Source organism: Chinchilla lanigera, unplaced genomic scaffold (genome assembly GCF_000276665.1).
Source record: "Chinchilla lanigera isolate Chin_1 unplaced genomic scaffold, ChiLan1.0 scaffold00023, whole genome shotgun sequence".
Classification (NCBI taxonomy): Eukaryota; Metazoa; Chordata; class Mammalia; order Rodentia; family Chinchillidae; genus Chinchilla; species Chinchilla lanigera.
The window spans coordinates 15,101,021-15,122,437 of NW_004955424.1; the positions used below are offsets into that span (position 1 = coordinate 15,101,021).

Sequence of the window (21,417 nt, forward strand, 5' to 3'; positions counted from 1 at the left end):
GGTTGGTCTTGAACTTGCAATGATGCTCCTGCTTCAGCCTCCCCAGTGCTGAGATTACAGGTGTGCGCCACCTCTCCTGGCAGAAATTAGCTTTTCTAACTTGGTTAAGAAAAAAGCTACTTAAGGGCTGAAGGTATAGCTCAGCGGCATGATGCCTACCTGGCAAGGGAGGTCCTGAGATTGATTCCTGTTTAAAAAAAAAAAAAAAAAAAAACGGCTGAGGATTTAGCTCAGCGGCACAGCGCCTGCCTGGCAAGTGCAAGGTCGTGAGTTTGATTCCCAGTACCAGAAAACAAAACAAAACAAAACAAAAACAAACAAACAAAAAATCTACTTAAAAAATAGGACTCTGACTTGAGGGTGGTGGGTAAGTGATCATGTTACCGTGGTGGGCTAGGTAATGAGAACCATTATAAGCTTTTGAGCAGATAGTGGTGATAAAAAACAGTGATGGGGAAAGGTTTATGGTGTGGTGCATGAAATGAATGAAGCAGAAAATGAGGTTAGAGAAACTGATTAGGAAGTGGTAGTGAAAATACAGGTCATCAACTAGGGTAAGTGATGGGATTATAAGGGAAAAGATCAATCTTAGAGACGTTTCGTGGAAGAAACCACTGATCTGATAACCTGTTAGGCAGGAGAAGGAGAAAGAACAGAGTTAAAAGTCACCCGTAATGCCACAGTTTGTCCACCCTATGAATGTGTAAGCTTACCTGTGTGACAGAAACGGTTGTAAGTGGAAAGGGAGCCATCTTCTAGAAGGGGGAGATGAATTTGTGTCCTGGGGTACAAGTTGAAGGGCTCGAGGTACATCTAAGAGGAAATACTCTGTAGGCTGTGGGTTACCACTTAGAGAAAAATTACCTCTACAGTACAGACAACAAATGGGAGTGGAGGTTGCCTGGATCTGGCGCCTTCGACAGACTTGAGGGAGGCATTGTGGTATTTTGGATCTTTTTTTTTTTAGTTACCAGGGATCAAACTCAGGACCTTGCTTTTGGCAGGCAGGTGCTTGTGCCGCGGAGCTGTATCCCCAGCCCTTCTTCTGTGTGTCTTGAGAGACACTGGAGAAGAGTGGTTTGAGGTGGAACCTGAGGTAAGACTTGGGGGAAAAGTAGGGATGAGAAATCGTAATAATCAGGGACTACAGCAGCATGTAAAAATTCTCTTTGCCATGTACAAAGTGCCATCATATTGCACTAACTTAGCTATACAAACTTGTATGCTTTCTGTTACTACTTTTTCCTTTTAGGTGGACACTGGAGCTCAGTTAGAAAGTAGAATTAGAACTCAAAATCAGGTATTCAGCCTCAAATTCCATTTCTCATTTTTCCACTCCTGTGTCTTAGTAGTGAATTTTCCAAGGAGGAAAAGACTAAAGCAAAAGCTGCAGCCTGGAGCTAGGAGCAGTTACGAGGTAGGCAGAAGAAGGCCAGGGACGATACCACATTACGGCACTGCACTGTTCTCTGGCACTTTTAGCCCTGATGTACCCCTAAACCAGAGAACGTTGGGTATTCCATTGAATTCAAAAGGGAAGAAAGACCCTAACCTGTCCATAAATAGCTGTGAAATATTTTGGAAGTAAGGTTGTCCAGTTGGATTATTGTAGAGTTAGTGGTGGCTTAGTGGTTTATTGAGTTCTGGCTTCATTCCTTTGAAAGCAGTACACTAATAGTGTATTGATTTAGACCAGTGAGGGAAAGGCTTGTCTTGAGTTAGTTACATGAAAACAAAATTTTTTGGCAGGGCGTGGTGGTGCAGGCCTGTAATCCCAGCACTCCGGAAGCTGAGGCAGGAGGATCATTATGAGCTCGAGGCCAGCCAGGGCTACAAAGTGAGTGCAAGGCCAGCCTGAACTGCATACTGAGACCCTGTCTCAAAAGAGACAAAAAAAAAAAATATTTTATGAAGTCATTATTTTTGGAATCCCCTGTTACCTCTGCTTGTGAATTTACCAGCTAGTAGAGATCCTAAGAAGATCTGCTTTAATGAATAGAAAATCAGGAATCTCTTTTAAGTCACTTCAGTTTTCCAACTGGCAGTTGTACTTACGGGATTACATTACTTAACCTATTCCTAGCCAGGTGTGGTGGTACATGCCTGTGATCCCAGCACTCAGGGCTGAGGCAGGATTGTTGTGAGTTCAAGGCCAGCCTGGAATTCGAGGCCAGCCTGAACTACATAGTAAGACCCTGTCTCAAAAAACAAAAAAACAAAAAAAACAACCAAACAAAAAATTAGCCTATTCCTATAGAATAAACACAAGAGGTAGTTATACCTTTTCAGAAGTTCTAAATCCACATGGTCAGTTTGAGAGGTTCTCTTGTAACCATTAGACTGGTGTCTGCCAAGAATCCTTCAAGGCATCCTTGCAGCCCAGTACTTGGAGCAAGCAGTATGGGCAGTCTGGATGGGATGACTGAATGAATGAGTAAAGGACGGACAGGATCTCTCTCCCTGACGCACATTGATTTGTATGGGGCAATCTTCCCACAACCTCACTACAGCTTGATGGGTTGTTTTAGGACAAGTTCTAGTGCTCAGACTTCATAGTAGGGAGGAGAAAATGGAGGCACCATGGAAGTTTCTGCTCTGTGAACTGGTGAGCTCACAGGCATTTCCAAAAGTGGTAACCTTGCTGGGCATGGTGGTACATACCTATAATCCCAGTACTTGGGAGGCTGAGGCAGGAGGATCAGTATGAGTTCGAAGCCAGCCTGAGTTACATAGCGAGACCGTCTCAAAAAATCAAAAATCAATCAGTAAGTAAAAGTGATAATGTCGTGTCACTTGGGGCCCAGACACATGGTCTCTCCTTCTACAAGATGAGAGTCTCTGGAGCAAATGAGGAGGTCCACAGAGGTAGCTTTCCTGCTGGTAAACTGGATCTTATCCAAAGATGCAGACCCTCAGCCTGAGAGGCTGAGGTAGGAAGACTACTGGTCCTCTGTAGGAAAATCACCACCCTTCCTTTTAACTGCTTGGATACTAAATCAGGAGCTTCTCTAGTTCATCGCTGAGTTTTGCTTATCCAGCCTCACCCTCTGGCTGTCTGCCACTGGTGATTCTTAGCTTTTGCTGGAAATTACACCCTCTGTGAGGGTAAAGCAAATTTGGAAGGTGCTGGTTCTGGCTCCAGAGGGACTGGGGCTTGTCACCTGGTTCTGCCCTATGTTTTCTGCCATGTGTTCCTGGCTACCTTTTTGACCCTTGGTGCACTTCTTCCAAGCACACAGTTCTGCATGGGTAAGGGTTACAGACTAACTTCTTTGGGGACAGGAGTGTCAGTGCTGTAGACGGAGCTCCTGACAGCAGTCTCCATGTCCTGCCTTGGGAGAATTATTGGTCTCACGTAGATGATCAAACAGTTAACTTGGCGGTGGGGCTACTGGGGTGGGGTGTGGGGTATATTCATAGCACAAAATTTTATATCAAAATCTGATTTTCAGAGGGTAAGTAATATGCAGTTACCCATGGAATGTTAACATTAGAAACTTTTCTGGGCAGACTTTTTTGTTTTAGAAATAAATAAACCTAGGGAAGTCCAGCAAGGGGCAAAGCCATAGCTATGCTGAGGAGCTAACACCCAGGTCTCATGAAAGAAATTGAAGCCTTCTCAGGATGGTTTGTTTTTTTTTCCCTCGGTCTTTTTAAAGACCTGGTCTCACTATGCAATTCAGGATGGCCTTGAGCTTACTTTGTAGCTCAGGCTGGCCTTGAACTCTTCAATGATCCTCCTGCCTCAGCCTCCTGAGTACTGGAATTACAGACATGTGCCACTATGTCCAGCTCTTTTTTAAATTTTTATTTATTTTTTTGTCTTTTTGAGACAGGGTCTCGCTCTGCAGGTCAGGCTGGCCTTGAGTTCACTTTGTAGCCCAGGCTGGTCTCAAACTTGCAACGATCCTCCTGCCTCACGAGTGCTGGGAGTACAGGGGTGTCCCACCACACCCAGTTCTTTTTTTTTTTTTTTTTTGGTGGTGGAAATCAAACTCAGGACCTTGTGCTTGCCAGGCAGGCATTTGTGCCACTGAGTTATATCCCCAGCCTGATATTTTGGGGTAAGAGGAAATGCGGGGGCCGAGGATAGAGCTCAGTGGCATAAGTGCTTGCCTGGCAAGTGCAAAGTGCTAAGTTTGATTCCTGGTACCAAAAAAAAAAAAAAAAAAAGGAAATGCAATCCTTCCCAAGGAATACCATGCTCATACCTTTCAACTTGGGTGATTCTGCCTCACTGACTTACCTTAGTCCTTCCAGACTGACCCAAAAGGAAATAGTATGAAGAAGGCAAATTTAAATGAGTGGGAGCCTAAATTTTTTTTTTCTTTTTTTGTCTTTTTGAGACAGGGTCTCACTAGGCACTTCAGGCTAGCCTTGAGCTCACTTTGTAGCCCAGGCTGGCCTCGAACTCGCAGCAACAATCCTCCTGCCTCAGCCTCCCGAGTGCTGGGATTATAGGTGTGTGCCACCACACCTAGCTCTTGAGCCTAAATTGCAACATGTGAATGAATGCAATTTTATTAGATATAAAATATAAGGAAAACTAATACTGTGTGAGCAGAATATCAAAGGAAGTTCTTCAGGGGCGCTTGATTTAAAGACCAATTAGTTTGATTTATAATTAAAATTATCCTTTCTATAATGGATTCTTAGGAAGTTCATTTATTTCTCAAATATTTATTAAGTGCTGAAGGTCCTGTGATAATTTGAACTGAGCCTACTTTTAAGGAACTTATGTTTAGTACATAAATAATTACAATTATAAAGTGGTAGGGTATGACAGATATGCACAACGCTGTGTGAATTAAGGAGGAGGAGAAGTTGTTTCTAACTTTTGGATCTAGAAAATTAGGTAAGTTTGTGAAAATGAGTGTGTTGTTTCAAGAACTTCCAACTGGCTATGGTGGTATATGTCTGTGATCTCAGCAGTTTGGAGGCTGAGGCAGGAAAGCTGCAAGTTTCAGCCTTGGGCAGTTTAGCGACTCAATGATACTCTGTTTCAAAATCATAAAAAAGACTAGGGCTGTAGCTCAGTGCAAAGAGCCTGGGTTCAGTCCCCAGTATTGACACAAAAAATTTTAAAGAACACTTTAATCTTACTTCTGCTCTGATAAGATACAGCATTAATACAAAGAAAATCTATTCTCATTCACACTTTTTTCGTACTTTTTTCTTTGAGACGGGGTGTTGCTGTGTAGTTTAGGTTGACCTTAAACTCACTGTGTAGTCCAGGCTGGCCTCAAACTCACGGTGAGCCTCCTCCCTCAGCCTTCCAAGTGCTGGGGTTCCAGATGGGCACCACCAGGCCCAGCAGTTCTTATTCATGCTATTAAAATTATACTTGTTGACATTATTAAAAGTCTGAGCTAATAGTGTAATTTACTGCCATTCACTGTGCTGCTTTGCTAATAACTAAAGCAGTTTTCCAAAAGCAAAACATTTGGTAGGAGAGGTCACTCTTGCCAGCCAGTGACACTTGTAGCTGGTGCATGGGAGGCAAGAGTGGAGTCCTGTCAGGGAGGCCTCCTTTTCAAGAAGCTTGAAGTGAGGAGAGTTAGTGAAAAGAGGATCCAAAATGTAAAGGGGGCTATTGATTTATTTTTTGAGACCTGAGTATACCCGAGTGCTTGGGAGAAAGAGGTAGTGGAGAGAAAAACTAAAGATAAAGAGAAAAATAGAATTTGTTGAGCAAGACAACCCTCCTCTGGGGGTGGGTGGGAAATACTGTTTCCTGAGTACTTAGAAAGTTTACACTTGAACTGAGCAGAGGACAAGGTACACTAGAGTGACACCGCCACTCCTGCTGCTTATTACATTTCTGTCTTCACAACACTGCTTATTCCCTCCGCTCCTTTTCTTTCTGAGATGTTGGGCTGATCTTCAATTCTGGGCTTGAGTCAGCCTCCTGCCTTAACCTTCTGAGTAGCTGGGACTACAGGTTTCTACTGAGCACTTCTAAGTTTCATTTCATAGGGACAGAGCAATTTGGTAAAACTGTGGGAGGCAGACAGCATTTTCTTCTCCTGGGCTTTATTTGCACTGGGCAGAAGTTGAAATCATCCACTGTGAGAAAATAGGATAGGAGCGAGAGCTGGTATGGTTTCAGAAAGCTCTCGTGCCAATGGTAACAGTCTGCGGGACATACAAGAGGATAACTGAGCAGTGCTGAAGACTACTAGTGTTGGAGATGGTGCATTTATAGAGAAAGCAGCCCTCATGACGTGAATGGTGGATTTAGCACCGTGAGGCAATGGGAAGGTTGAGGCAGAGAATGTCTGGCAGGAGCTGTGTGTGGTTAGGAAAATGGAAGAGGTAGAAAAGGGGGACCCAGAACGTTGTTAGGAGACTTGTCTTCTCGCTGGCTAGAGAAAGAAGTAAATCCAGGAGAGGACTATTGGTGCCAAAGTAATAGGGAAGGGGTTGTCAGGCTGGAAATCATAACGAAGTTAAAGAACAGAAGGCGTAGAAGTAAAGACTGAGGTGTGAACCCGTGGGAAGTCATGACCAGCAGAGTTGAACTGAGGTGGAAAGGCAGACTGTGATCAAGTCCTGGACGACCAGGAGTAGAGCAGATGATAGCAGTGAGGAGCCATGTAGCTGTTCAGCACACGTTTTGGCCAAGGAAGGGTTTTCTTTCTTGTGAAGTTGTAAAAACAGTGGTTTTGGATCAACATCAAGACAGAAAGTCTGTTTTCCCTCTTAGTACCACTGGGGACTGAAGAATGCTTTCATGGCAGAACCTTCATTGCCCAGGAAGCGAGTTTCTAAGGGGGCATCAAGTTTCAGCTAGAAGGAAGACAGCCAGGCTGTGTTGCATGCTGGCTTCCTACACTGCTCACCTAAATAGTGTGGAGGGTTCACGGGGCCGCTGCCAGCATGTCTGGCCAGGTAGGACGACCTGGGCCGTTGTTTGCAGGTGCAGCAGCCAAGTGCTCCTGGGGTGAGAGGCCGTGGCCATCTGGTGGGCAGAGTCCCACGTGGCTGATGGGGCTTCTTTTGGAGGGGGGCCTTTTTGGGATCAGGTTGAGCCAGTGTTAATCTTTTGTGAGAGGCTCAACAGAAACTTTTAAAAGTTTCTGGCATAAAACTCTAGGAGTCAGTGGACTGTTGAACATTTCTGTTTATTTGAGGTCTGAAGTTTATTTTCTCTGGGCAGTCTTCAGTCATTCCTTTCACGACAGCAGTAATGCCCTAAAGCCTACACAGTTTGAGAATCTGGAAATGCTGAGGCCGTTGTCCGTAAAGATGCTGTTGGGTTTTCAGTGGTTATAAATGCCTTTAACACTGTTGTCCATGACTCCAAACATGTAAAAAAGAAACTTTCAAGTAGCTCAAACAAACACAAAATCCTTATAATTGTTTTTGCTGTTTCTTAACTTGATTCATTTTCACCACTACCTTCCCTGTAAAACCTGACTTGAATGAGTAGCTCAGAAAATAACTGCCTACCCATCCATTTTCCCACAGGAACCTAAGCAGAAGAGGCTATGTAGCTCAGGGCTTCAGTGAGGGCGTGCTGCATCTTTTTTGTAATAGTTCGTCTAAATAGTTTATAATTGGTTTTACCACATAAAAATGAGAAATTTCTATCTGGCAAGTCACTATACAAGGTGTGATTGAAATACATAGTGAATATATAAATTTAAAAGAATTCTTAAAAAACATTGCCGTATGATACATTGCCATTAATCCCCCTCAAAGTACTCCTCCTCACTTTGAACATCATTCTTGCCACTTTCTGAAGCAGTTCTGGAAGTCTTCTTTCCTGTTTTTATAAGATATGATAAAAAACACAGTGAAGGCTGGGCCAGGTGCCAGCCAGCAGAGAGCCAGGCTCATAAAAACAGTATGGTGCGTTCTCACCTACCCTATTCACCAGATCTGGCACTGCTCAAAATGACTGAAGCCAAGCGGTGGCACATGCCTGTAATCCCGCACTTGAGAGACTGAGGCAGGAGGATCACCGAGAGTGTGAGACCAGCCTGGGCTACATAGTGAGTTCAAAACCAGCCTGGACTACACAGGGAGACCCTATCTCAAAAACGAAACGAAACAGACTGTGAGAGGTAAACATTTTGAATTGATTGAGGACGTCAGTGCAATCGTGACAGTGCAACTAAAGACACAAGAGGGCTTCCAGAACTGCTTCAGAAAATGGCAAGAACTATTAGGGTGTGTTTGAAGCAGGAGGATTGTTTTGAGGTGAATTAATGGCAATATGTCTTTAATATATTTTTAAATTTAAACATTCATGTACATCTTTTTTATCACCTCATAAATACAGTTAGCAGACGGCCAACAGATAGGACTTTTTTGCAATGTGTGTGATAGACACTGACTCATATTTATAACCTGTACATAGAGAGAGTACCTACAGATCACTAATAAAAAGCGAACAGACCCAACAAAAAATGGGCAAAGACACAAATAGCAAGTCAGAGCGTAGCAAACAAACTTTGTCCAAGGAAGTACTCTTAAACATAGACTTACCTAGGCAGTGATGTTCACGGTGGTGAACATCCATGAGGAGGGTACGACGTGGAGTTCTGTATGACTGTCTTTTGTGTCTTCAGTTGCACTGTCATGACTGCCTTGCTTCTATTCAAGCAAGATCCTGTGTCAGTGAAAATAGCAAGTATACAACAATATTGATACTGGTAGAAGGTTCCCAAGTTTTTTTTTTTTTTTTTGTCTTGTTGAGACAGGGACTCGCTATGCAGTTCAGGCTGCCCTTGAGCTCACTTTGTGGCCCAGGCTGGCCTCAAACTCTCTATCCTCCTGCCTCCGCCTCCCGAGTGCTGGGATTACAGGTGTGCGCCACCATGCCTGGCACCACCAACTGTTTTTTAAAAACTATTTATTTGACTTAGAATGTATACATCCTGTTATAAATTTTATTGTTGGATACCTTTATGTTAAAAAATAATGGCGCTGTGGCCCACACCTGCAATTCCAGCACTTAGGAGGCTGAGACAGGAGGATCACCGTGTGTTCAAGGCCCACCTGGGCTACCTAGTGAGTTCAAGGCCAGCCTGAACTACAGAGTGAGACCCTGCCTTGAAAAACAGAACAAAGCTGGGTGTGGTGGCACATGCCTGTAATTCCAGCACTTGGGGGAGGCTGAGGCAGGAGGATCATTGCAAGTTCCAGGCCAGCCTGAGCTACAAAGTTAGCTCAGGGCCATCCTGAATTGCATAGCAAGACCCTGTTTCAAAAAGACAAAAAACAAAAGAAAAAACAAAGCAAAACAAAACAAAAAATATTCAGGGCCATATTTTTCTTTTTATTTGTTTCCTTTCATTCTTTTTTTCTTTTCTTTTTTTGTTTTGTTTTTTGAGAAAGGGCTTTGCTGTATAGTCCAGGCTGATCTTGAACTCACTGTATAGCCCAGGCTGGCCTTCTACCTCAGCCTCCTGAATGCTGGGATTACAGGCATGCACCACCACACCAAGTTTAAGGCTGTATTTTTCTAAAGATGTCATTAGTAAACGAAATGTTAACTTTTGCCTTTCTCTTATGGAAGATAATTCTTATGGAAAATTTATTCTCCACCCTTACCTCCCCTGTCTCTTTTTCAGCTTAATCTAGCACTACAAATTTTAACCTCCAGAAAAAATATAGGGAGCACTCACTACTCCTTTATTCCCAGGAACTAAAAGGATTCTGAAGGGAGGCTATTTGGCCCTGCTGCGTGCTGTTGCCTTCCGGTGTGACGAACAAAGAACTCGAAGCTCAGGAGTCTGCTCTGTTGGGTTTGCCTGTTTCTGGTGCTCGTTGGCGTGCAGAGCCTCTTGCCCTGCCTTTGCTGCAGGGCTCTCCCTGTGGGAAGCCTTGCGTGCTCCGTCCCCTCAGAAAGGGAAGGGAGACCTGAATGGCCCAGCGAGTCACGGCTCAGAGCTGGGCTAGGCCATGGGAGAAACTCGCTCCTTGCATTTCCCTCGTCACTCTTTTGGAGAGTCTTCCTAAGCTGGTTTTCATCTTGTTCTTAGATCCCTACCAACCTAGGTGAAAGGAGTACTTGAAGCTCTTTCTTGTTTTATTTATCCTTGTCACTGGAGTTTGAGGCTCTAGAGTGCCAGCCTTGAAACAGGAATTCCATCATGGCAAGTGGCATGGGGATTTAACCCTTCTTGTCTTTCACAAGATAGGCAGTGCCTTTGGGACAGGAGTGTTACTTTGCCTCCTTAATCACATTCTTCACATCAGTAAGCATATGGGAATTGCTTTAGATTTGTTACGTAAATTTTTCTCTGAGCTGCAGAGTTTACATAGAGTGGTACAATAGAAATTTATTTAAAACAAAAACTGACTTGGCTAGTTCTACTATAGAGGGGTGGTATAATCCATATGCGTGGAGTGAAAATCATCATATTCCATTTACCACTACAGAATGGTGGTGATAAAAGAAAGTTCAAAATTTTTTGCTCCTTGGTGGAACCTGGAGCGTATGGTTCACAGTGCACCTGATTGCAGCTCTGGAAAAGGAATGGGGAGCTGAGTAGCTTGAAGTGATATAAAGGGAATTTCACTTCCTGAGAGAAGGGGAGGTTCCCCCTCCCCCACAACACCAATGTCAGGAGCGTGTTGAGAAGGTGAAGGAGCCAAGTGTATGGTAATATGAGACCCCTCTGTCCCTTCATACCTTCAGGAAAGTCTCATGAGCACAGTGTTTTGAGTATGTACACGTGTATTTTTCCTTTCTGGTAAAGTGTGGAAAAAGAAAGCTGGATTTCACATCTGGGACAACTTAGAGTAGAGGGAAGAGACCAGCTTCAGGAGGTGAGATGTTAGTGAGATCAAAACTCCCTGAGAGCTGGAGTCAGAGCCAAAGGGATTACTAAGAGCATTAGCTGCTGGGAATTTGCAGATTCTGGGAAAGCCATTGGAGTTCTCACAGAACTTGGGACGGGGATCCAGGCAGCTTTTAAAGCATGCCCAAGGGCAGGGTGGTTGCAGCTGACATTTTTTTTTCCTCTCTCTTAAATTTATTTATGGTATTGTATTTGTGCCAACATTTTATTACAAATTTTGTCAAGCACAGCAAAATTGAAAGAATTTTACAGTGAACATGCATACCTACCTCCTAGATTCTACCATCAACATTTTATTATACTTGCTTTATACATACTTATATCTATGCTTCTATTCATCCACTGAGCTATAACTCAGCTATTGATTTTTAAAAGAACTTCAAATTACAGGCATCACAGTCCATATCATTAACTAGAATTTGATATGTCCTTACTGATTTTTCCTTTGTAAAATCTACATATGATTAGACACACAAATCTTAAAGTGTATATTCATTCAGTTTTGATAAATGCATACACATGGGTAATCCAAACTCCTACAAAGATAATGAACATTCCATTTATTTTTAACTTTTTTTTTTTTTTATTTACAGCTGACATCTAATTGTTGTGCTGTGCAACTCAGAATGTTTAACAGTGGTCCCTCCAGATTCTGCTCTGTGGATGCTCCAGCAACTGTCATGTTACAGTGGTCCTTTCAGACCAGCAGGATCCATTTTCAGTTCAGACTCCCAAAGGGAAGCAAAACTCCCCAACAAAGCACTTTGTCACACTCTGCTCCTTATTAGTTCCAAAGAATCTGAAGACACTAAAGAGCCAAAGAGCTTCAGCTTCCCCAGCCATGCCGTTGTTGAGCTTAACAGGCTTTGGAGAAAGTCTCCTGAAAATCTTGGGACTTCAAAACTGCTAAGTAAGGACCTAAACAAATAGTAATACTCCAGGAAAATCCTAAGTCAAGACGCCAAGGTCTTTGAGCAGCTGGAGTAGGGACCAGTACGAATGCAGCCAGTGCTACAGTGAACAAGTACTCTTGCTCATTCCTCTGGGGACAAGAACCTGGTTGATGGAAGAACCTGCTGTAATCTTTTTTTAAAAAAAATTTGTGTGTGTGTATGTGTATGTATATTTTTAAGACAGAGTTTCACTATGTAGCCCAGTGCTGGGATTATAGGCATGTGCCACCATAGCCAGCCTTTTTTTTTTTTTTTTTTTGAAACAGGGTTTCATTATGTTATGCAGGCTGGCCTTGAACTCACTTGTACAGGCCAGGCTGGCCTCAAACTTACAGCAGTCCTCCTGCCTCAGCCTCCCTACCGAGTGCTGGTATTACAGGTGTGCGCCACCACACCTGGCATTAGTATGTGTTTGCAGTGCATAATGTTTATGTTCCTTGTGTAGAGTTGGTGTATGTACACATAACACATCTTTTTTTTGGGGGGGGGGTTCCAATACCAGGAATCGAACTCACGACCTTGCACTTGCCAGGCAAGCGCTGTGCCACTGAGCTAAATCCCCAGCGCCATAGAACACATCTTAATTCCTTTTTTTTACTCCCTTCTCCCCAGTCTCTTGATCCCCTACCGATTTGAGAAAGACCTGTTTTCTTGTTACCTGTCATCTATTCTTCATTTTACTCTTCATTTGTAATTTGGGTTAGTCTCAGTAGCCACTGTCATTGTAAACTTTGAGGACAGTAGAGGGCACTGGGCTTTGACTGTCCAGCATGCACCTCCTTTTTGAGTAAGGACACTTTGATTTTCTTTGAGGGGACCGCTGCCTTACTCATTCTGAGACGGTTCTGGTGAGGTCAGTCCATCCCTTGGAGGACACAGGACTGTGCCAGTCAGAGAATTACAGGTGACACAGGCATGGGCTCGGGCCCAAATCCAGGCTAGTCAGGCTTTCTGGGTTTTTGTTGGAACTGCTGTATGAAGAAGTACACTTGTGTTTCTCTTCCAGCTGCCACGCCTGTACAGTGTAAGTCTCACTCATGCTGTGTGGGGGGGGGGGGCGGCGTTGTGCCATCTACTCACCAACACTGATGGGAGCTAAGCTGCAAGATGCAGAGAGCTGGAGACCGTATGACCCCTTCTGAGTACCTGGATCTCACCATGCCTTAAACTAGCGAAGCCCTGGATGTTTCCATGTATCTGCACCTTCTTTTTTATTCCCCATCCTTTAATGAGAACTTGATTTGGATTTTCATCACTTTTAGCCAGAAGTGTGTTAACTAATCAGTGTCATATATTACATGTAGTTCTCATGATGGAGTATGGTTTAGTCTTTTTCAAAAGATTCTTGTATTTTAAGACAGTTGTGGTGGCGCATGGCTGTAATCCCAGCACTCAGGAGGCTGAGGCAGGAGGATCACCCGGAGTTCGAGGCCAGCCTGAAGTACAGAGCAAGACCCTGTCTAAAAACAAAACAAAACAAAACAAACCCAAAGATGCATGTATCTTAAAGTGCTAAATTTAAATTGTAAGTTTATTCATAGACTCAAACAAGAACATTATCTTCTGCATAATAAAGACCCAGTAAATATCAACCATGATATTAAGGAAAGAGAAAGAAAGGAAGGAAGTGAAGGTGCTGAATTAAAAAAACACTGAAGTCCTTATCTGCTAAGAAGCCTTGAGCCCTCTCTGGTCTCCCTGTTCTGAATGCCCCTGGCATCCTCTGCTGTCCCTCTCGCAGTTTTTCATCATGGTTATAGTGCTATGTTTATGAATTATTTTGATGAATGTCTGCCTTCCTCAATAACCTGGAAGTTCTACCATGGCAGTGATTTTCCTTACCAATCTATCTTCAGAACTTATTTAGTGTAATGTGTGACATTTGGCAAATGTTTATTGAATGAGTTGTCACATTCATGGTGTGATTTTTTAAAAATTTGCCAAATGTTTAGATTTTTAAAAATTTATTACAGCCAGGCAAGGTGACACATGCCTGTGATTCCAGCACTCAGGAGTCTGAAGCAAGAGAATTGCTACAAGTTCAAGGCCAGCCTGGGCTACAAAGTAAGTTTAAGGCTAGCCTGACCTGTATGGTGAAACCCTGTCTCAAAAAGGAAAAAAAACTTACAGTAAAAGACACATTGCCACTATTACACTTCAAAATACTGGCCTTTACTTTCAAACATACTTTTTTGGAAGAGGAGTAGAGAAAAGGTCTTGCTCTATAGTTCAGGCTAACCTTGAACTCACTATGCAGGGCTGGGGAAACAGCTCAGTGGCATAGCACCTGCCTGGCGAGTGTGCGGTCATGAGTTCAATTCCCGGTACCACCAAAAAAAATAAGTAAATTATAAAAGAACTCACTGTGTAGCCTAGGCTAGTCTTGAATTTGTGGTGATTCTTCTGCCTCAGCCTCCTGAACGCTGGGATTGTAGGAGTGTGCTACCATGCCTGGTACTTCAAACACTTAACACAGCATTCTTACCATTTTCTGGAGCAGTTCTTAAAGTCTTCTTTTGTGAATATCTTTACAAATTCTGATTGAAAATACAACGATTTGTGCTGCCAAGTGGCATCCAAGCGAAAGACAGGACTGTAAAAACATCACAGTGTGTGCCATCCGCCTTAGTCACTGGATCTGGCACCACGTGACTTCTGGGTCTCCTCCAAAACCAGAAAGACCATGAAAGGTAAATGTTTGGAAATGATTCAGGACATTGAGACACCATGATAGCACAAAATAAGAGGACTTCCAGAACTGCTTCAGAAAGTGGCAAGGGGGCCCGGGCGTTGCGATGCACACTTACGATCCTCCCAGCTCTCTGGAAGCTAAAGCAGGAGGATTGCTGTCAGTTTGAGGCCAGCCTAGGCTACAAAGTGAACTGCAAAGTGAAACCCTGTCTGGAAAATGCAAAAAAAAAAAAAAAAAAAGGCAAGCATGATGGGATAATTGTGTTCAAAGGTAGGAGTACTTTGAGGGGAATTATGTCAATGTATCTTTTACTTTAATATGTTTAAAAAAATAAATTTCCATCGTATTCTATTAGCACACCTCATATTGTTGAGCTAGAGTGAACTGCTGTCTTGATTCGTGGGCTTAGGGCCATGACAGAATTGGCAAAAGCAGGCAAGGAAACCTTGCCCTCTGTGCGTCCCCTGTGCTGCCCACACCCCTAGTACATACAGAGAATTTTGTCTCAGGGAGATGGCTCAGTTCTTTTTGATTATGAATCCCTTTATCATCACTAGTTCTTTCTTTAAAAAAATTTTTTTTTGAGACAGGTCTTGTTGTGTAGTTCAGGCTGGCCTTAAGTTCACTAGCCCAGGCTGGCCTTGAACTCACAGTTAGCTTCCTGCCTCAGCCTCCTGAGTGCTGGGATTACAGGTGTGCACCACGCTCCTGTGTCTTTATTGCAGTGTTGCACTGGAGTAGTCCACCCTCCCACGGGCTCTTGCAAGAATGTGTTGGAAGCTGTAGGAAAGTCAAGACATTGATGAGGAAAAGGTCTTGGCCCACAGAGACTTTACTCCCTAGCCTGAAACACAAGTACTATAGTGTAAGGTTCCCTGGGGTGACTGGGGCTCACTCCTCTAGCACTTTTGGCCGGAGCAGCCTTCAAGTCTGACCCTGTCCCCCCTCAGCCTTCTGCCACCAGAAACTGACTTTCATCTTGTCCCCTTGCCTGCTTTCCCTAAGGTAGGGGGAGTGTTTCCCAGGGTACGTGTGACTTTCACTGGCAATTGATGATTACAGAGGTTTACCAGTCAGTAAAGCTGCCAAAGCTTTTGTGCTGTAATAATCCTTTTCCTGTTTAAAACTCCAGGGATTTTTTACTGTTGCCAATAGTTTTTCAAGTCAGCAATTACGATGTAGATTATGTAATGGCTGGGCATTAAAAATAGAAAAGACCAGGGTTTGCATCTATTTTAACCAACTCACAACAGAGCAAAGCGAGGAGAGGAAGAAACCAGAGGAGGGTGGGAAGGTCCTGCGATGAGCAGCAGTGAGTGCGTCATGTGACGGGTTATACAGGCACAGTTCACGGGGCCTTCCTCTCTGTGACTGATGGGACTGCGCCCCTTTCCTCAGCCTGCTTCCGGGAGCGGGTACTGCCAAGAATCCCTTTGGAGGAGACAGTGCCTGTGGGTATTCCTTCACGCAGACTCGGTATGCTTACTTGCCTCTGTCAAGCGAAGTGACTAAAGGAGGAGGGAGTTGAATCGATGGCCTCTCAAGTCCCGATCTTTTGGGTCATGATTTCAGGATCTTCACAGTCAGCTTGTTTCTCTTGTTGCAATGATGGAATGAGGGAGTGGCTTATGTGAAGAGTCTTTGGCATCTCAGCTCTTTTAGTCCCCTGGCCCAAACCACTCCAAATAAATATTCAGTGTAATGTGAAACCATGTATTATCTATGAAAACACAGCTTCAAGGTAGCTCTTCTGATTCTCTCACTTCCTGCCCCTACTCATTTGCTCCCTGAATTGCCTCCCTTAAGCCTCTGATATAAAAATTCCAGCACTACCCTTAGTTCTCATGTAACTCTGTCTTTTTTTTGAGACAGGGTCTCGCTATGCAGTTCAGGCTGGCCTGAGCTCACTTTGTAGCCCAGGCTGGTCTCAAACTCACAACGATCCTCCTGCCTCAGCCTCCCGAGTGCTGGGATTACAAGTGTGCGCCACCACGCCCAGCTTCTCATGTGACTCTCTATCAATTCCCTAGCCCTTACCCTGATTTAAGGGATATTTGCATTTTTCTAGAAACATTTTGAGTAACTATAAGGGCTTAAAATGGTAGAATTTTAGGTGCCAGATGGGTCCACAGCTGGAAGGAAGACATGTAAAGGCCTGACAGATCACATCAGAACACACCAGGCTTCCCACAGTGTTTCTTCCAGAAGCACCTTGTAGAGGGAGGTTTGAATTAATCACATGGTAACTTCGTTGGTGAGTCTGGATAGAGTCTGTGCAGAAAGAACTTTACCTTCTAGATTACTGGTGGCAGAGAGTGGTGGGTACTTTGAGGAAGTAATTTCTGGAGACTGAACCCAAAAAAGACTGGCTGGGTTAGAGAGAGAGCTGAAAGCTTAGGTAATCGGTCGACTCATTTGCAGGTCATACTAACAAGTTGTATCATCATTCTTCATCGTAACTTCTTCCATTCATGTGCGTACTCCATCACACTCCTCCTTCAGAGCCTTCGTCTGTACTGGGTGAAAGAGTGCCAACAGCTCAGAGTGATACTGGTCCCAGGTCCACCCGACCTCACCCTGCCTCAGCCAGCATTGCCCAGCCTATTGGAATTTCAGTGAAAGGAAGAAAGCTCCAGTTGTGGATCTCAGGCATTATCTTGTGAGAGAGGAGGGAAGAGCTAGGGACCTGCCTTAGGGAGCTTTAATAGTACCCTGGATTGTGAAGTGCCCATGGTGGGGTACCTCTTTCTTACCTTAGTAGGTTTTTAATCTCTGATGCTGAATTCATAGCCATACTCTCACCAAAGCTGGCTTTTAAAACTTTTTTATTTTTTTGGTACCAGGAATCAAACACAGGACCTTGTGCTTGCCAGGCAGGCACTTATGCCACTGAGCTATATCCCTGGTGAAAGGCTGGCTTTCCTCATAAGGACCACCAAACATGGCATGATCTAGATTTTAATCTTTCCAACTGACTATGTCCATTCACGCACTTGAACATGCCCAGCTGAGGGTCATGACCTTGGGTGTGGTCAGTGTCTCTGGACTACTCTCTACTGTATCTTCCACCAGAAGATGGAGAGTAAGGAGGAGGGTTTGGTGGCAAAGGGATTGTAGACAGGGCCGTGAGTTAAGCCAGGGGTTCTACCTCTTGGGAAAACAAGCAGAGATGTCCTGGTAGCCTGGACCAGCCGTGGGGTAGTCTGAGTCCGGGGACAGTGTCAGCACCTTCACTGTACTCTCGGCACTATCTTTCCTCCCAAAGTTGATCAACAGTCTCCAAAAGACCGATATCTTACAGAAGACAGCAGGAAGTGTACTAGTGCTTATCTGCTCTAATGAGTTTGCATTTTAAGAGACTCCAGAATACTATCTACTGTTTCTACTATTACTATAAGTATTACTAAAACTATTACTGATTTTTCAGTCAATTTTGATCATTTTAATTTTTCTCAAAAAAGTTAATATCATTAGGATAGAGTTTTTCATACTCAGTCTAGTCTCTACAGTATCTTGTCTTTCTTTTTTCACTCTTAATAGCACTATTTAATGCTTCAATCTTTTTTCACGATCAATTTTGTTACCGGTGTGTGTGTTTTCTCTAAGAATCAGCTTGTGTTTTATCTGTGTTATAAATTCATTTACTTTCATTTTTAATCACTTAAAAACTCATTTTGTAATTGAAAAGTAATACAGAGAGGGGATCACTTTCTCTTACAGACTTACAAAAAAAGACAACCCAAAAGAATGGGAAAAGGCTAAAAAAAAACCCCACATGGCTTATAGACAGAAGAAAATAATAGCAATTAAGAGTGCATCTTGTAATGATAGACTTCGGGTTCAGTGGAGGCACGTTAGAGAAGCATCCTCGCACAGTGCCCGTGGAGAGGCCCTGCACTTCAGAGAGAAGGCCATGCCACTCCAGCCCTGTCTTTTATTTACTGGTATAGTCAAGGCACCAGGCCTCTGTTTCCTTCCCTGTAAATTGTGACTAATAAGGAACAGCCCCACCTGCCTTACCTCGTTGCTGTATCACAGCAGATACTGAATGTGAAAGAGATAAGACTTCTGACCTCTTACTCAGGCCCTCACCTGTCTTTCTCCTGCAGGTGTCAGCAGGGAGGGGCTGGGAATGAACCCAGTTTAGTCTACCAGAGCTGCGTACTAGGCCCTGCCACCGGGGAAATGATTCTGAGGGTCTTATTCTCTTTAGCTCTCTGTGTCTGCTGTCTTGTCTCATCTTTAGCTATATTTTGTTTATAGGATTTTATAATTCTCTATTCTGTGAGGAAGTAAATGGGAGGGGGAAATGTGCTAAAAACAGGGCCCAGTAACTGAAAGAGAGAAATGGATGGTGTTCATCACTAGCTTGTAAACGTTTTGTCTCGGTCCCTTTTACGCTCTTTTAAAGCTTCGCTGAAATATAGTTTATCTAAAAAAATAGTACACATTTAATGTATATATCTTAAGTTTGAGTGTGTGCGTATACCCATGATACTGTCTTCATAGCCAAGGTAATAAAGGTACTACATGTATATTTATCACCTCCAAACATTCCTGCATGTGTGTGTGTGAGAGAGAGAGTTTAAGGTGACATGTATCCTTTTAACATAAAGTGCATGATATTGTTAATTAGAAGTGCTGTGTTGAATAGAACAAATTTTTAGAACATACTCTTTTTGCACATAGGATGGATAAAGAAAATGTGGGATATACCTACAATGGAATATACATATATAGAAGCCTTAAATATGCTATATATGTATACATATACATAAGCCTTAAATATACTGTATGCATATAGCCTTGTTAAGCAAGGAAAATCCTGTTAACTGTGACAACATGGGTGGACCTAGAGGGCACCATGCCAAGCAAAACCAGCCAGTCACAGAGAAAAACATTATATGCTTCCACCTATATGACACATATTCCACATATATATAGATGGAATGGTGGCCATCAGGGGCAGAGAAGAAAAAGAAATGGGAAATCATTTTTCAGTGGACACGTTTCCATGATAGAATTTTAAAATATTTTTGGTAGTGCTAGAAATCAAACCTGGGGCTTTGCACATGCTAGGTAAGCATTCTACCACTGAGCTACATCCCTGGCCTCCAAAATTTTTTTAAAATTGTGATTAAATACACGTAATGTAGTCATTCGAGAGATGCAGATTAAAACAACACTGAGATTCCATCTCACCCCAGAAAGAATGGCTATTACCCAGAAATCAACCAGTAACAAATGCTGGCAGGGCTGTGGGGAGAAAGGAACCCTGTTCCACTATTGGTGGGAGTATAGACTGGTGCAACCACTGTGGAAATCAGTGTGAAGATTCCTCAAAAAACTAATACTAGAGGTTCCATTTGATGCAGTCATTCCCCTCCTGGGTATCTTCCCAAAAGAATTAAAAGCATCATACCACAGTGATACATGCACACCCATGTTTATAGTGGCACAGTTTGTAATAGCCAAATCTTAGAAACAACCCAAGTACCCATCAACTGATGAATGGATAAGGAAGATACGGGTTTTTTTTTTTTATACAATGGGGTACGACTCTGCCATAAAGAAGGACACTCTTGCGACATCTGTAAGAAAATGGATGCACCTTGAGTCCATACTCTTAAGTGAAACAAATTGGACACACGTGTAATTACCATATTGTTTCTCTGGTGTGAGAAACCAAAAGTGTAAATAGGGACCAAAATGTGTAATAGGTATTGTGAAACAAGAAGAAAATGTTCAAATGGGGAGAGGAACAAAGGAGAGGCGAGAGGGAAAGGAAAGAAGGGAAAAGTTTTTAAAAATGGGAAAAGAAGGAAAACATGGAAACAAAGCTCTGTAAATGGGGAGGAGGGATTGAAGGGAGGGTAGGGGGATGAGGGAAAAAACAAGTTATATCAGGTACAGGTACAAATTCTCTGTGATAAATATGAGTATTTCTAAAATGCACAATAAAATCTGATTAAAAATACACAATATAAAATTGACTATCTTAAGCCCCATCCCCTCCCTTTCAGACAAGGTCTCACTGTGTAGCCCTAGCTGGCTTTGAACTCATTATCTTCCTGCCCCAGCCTCCTGAGTGCTGGGATTACAGGCATGCACCACCAGGCCCACTCATCTTTTTTTTTTTTTTTTTATTGGTACATTTTTTGGTCATTTAATAGTATTTAAATCCATAAAGGTTTTTTATTTTTATTTATTAAATCATTTTACTGCTACACTTTAGATATACATAATGATCGCATTTATCATGGGGAGTTTGTACCTGTACGTGAGGTATCTCACTGCTTCTTTTTTTCCCCTTCCCCTCCATCCCTTTGATCGCTCTTCTCCTTCTTATTTACAAAAGCTTTCTTTCCCTCTTTTCCCTTCTATTCCTTTTTCTTGTCCCTTCTTTCCTTTCCTCCGGCCCCCTCCCCTGTTCCCCTTCCCATGTGAACATTTCCTTCCCATTTCCCAGTATCTGTTACACATTTTGGTCCCTATTTATACTTTCAGTTTCTCACAGCAGAGAAGCAATCTTGTATTTACACGTGTTCGATTTATTTCTCTTAAGAGTATCAGCCCACTCGTCTTAATCTTTTTTTAGGGGGGTGGAGATGGAAGCCAGGGCCTTACGCACGAAGTGTTCTGCCGCTGAGCTGCATCCCCAAACCACTTAACACCTTAACCATTTGGAAGGTACAGTTCAGTGGTACTAAGCACACTTATCTTGTGCAGCTATCACCACCATCCAGCTCCAGAACTTTTCATTTTAAAAACTGAAACTCAGAGCCGGGCGTGGTGGCACACGCCTGTAATTCCAGCACTTGGGAGGCTGAGGCAGAAGGATTGCTGTGAGTTCAAGGCCAGCCTGGGCTACATAAGTGAGCTCAACGGCAACCCGAACTGCACAGTGACACCCTGTCTCAAAAAGCCTCCCTCCAAAAAAACTGAAGCTCTAGCTGGG

General features: G+C 43.2%; 1 long non-coding RNA gene across 1 annotated transcript in view; it reads left to right on the plus strand.

The window, feature by feature from the left end:
- Positions 1–11,967, plus strand: part of LOC102010919 — a 65,009-nt gene extending 53,042 nt beyond the window's left edge. The window contains exon 5 of the long non-coding RNA XR_001234216.1: positions 11,408–11,967. This is a non-coding gene — a long non-coding RNA (uncharacterized LOC102010919). The remainder of the gene's footprint in view (positions 1–11,407) is intronic.
- Positions 11,968–21,417: the final 9,450 nt, after the last annotated feature.